Genomic DNA, 783 nt, shown 5'->3' with positions numbered 1-783 from the left:
TCCCCACGTGCACATGCTCTGGTGCTCCCTGTGTGCACGTGCTCTGGTGCTCCCTGTGTGCACGTGCTCTGGTGCTTCCTGTGCACACACTCTGGTGCTCCCTGTGCACACGCTCTGATGCTCCCTGTGCACACATTCTGGTGTTCCCTGTGTGCACACTCTGGTGTTCCCTGTGTGCACGCTCTGGTGCTCCCCATGTGCGCATGCTCTGATGCTCCCTGTGTGCACGTGCTCTGATACTCCTTGTGTGCACGTGCTCTGATGCTCCCTGTGTGCACACACTGTGTGTTGTCTGCCCTCCTCTGTCGACAGACTTTTAGTTGTTTCCATATCTTGGCTGTTCAGGGGAATGAAACCGTGAATATTGGTGTCTACACCACCTCTTCTTGACCTCTTTAAAGACTGTAGGGCTCTTTTTACTTAAGCGCATTTTCACCCGTAAATAAAATAAAGCTTTAGAACTTCGTGATGTCAACCAATTCTGAAGCCTGAAGGTGAAACCAGAAGAGGTGTTGGGTGTAGGAGAGCGTCTCAACTGCGGGCACATGATGAAGCGATTAGCTGGAAACTGAACCTTGTTTGTTTACTCAAGGAAATAGCCAGCAAGTGCCCGTGAAGAGCGAAGGAGACGATGGTGAGACTTCGAAAAAGGGCGACACAAAGTCTTCCTCAGAAAAGAAAACCCACAAAGCACCTAAAGAAGACGCGTGTTCTGACAAACAGGACGTGCCTTCAGTGCGCTCACCAGAGAGACAGAGACAGAGGAAGGGAAAGTGAAAAATC

The sequence above is a fragment of the Tupaia chinensis genome, unplaced genomic scaffold (assembly GCF_000334495.1).
Source record: "Tupaia chinensis unplaced genomic scaffold, TupChi_1.0 Scaffold000283_2, whole genome shotgun sequence".
NCBI classification, from domain to species: domain Eukaryota; kingdom Metazoa; phylum Chordata; class Mammalia; order Scandentia; family Tupaiidae; genus Tupaia; species Tupaia belangeri.
Note: the sequence above shows the minus strand (reverse complement) of the source record.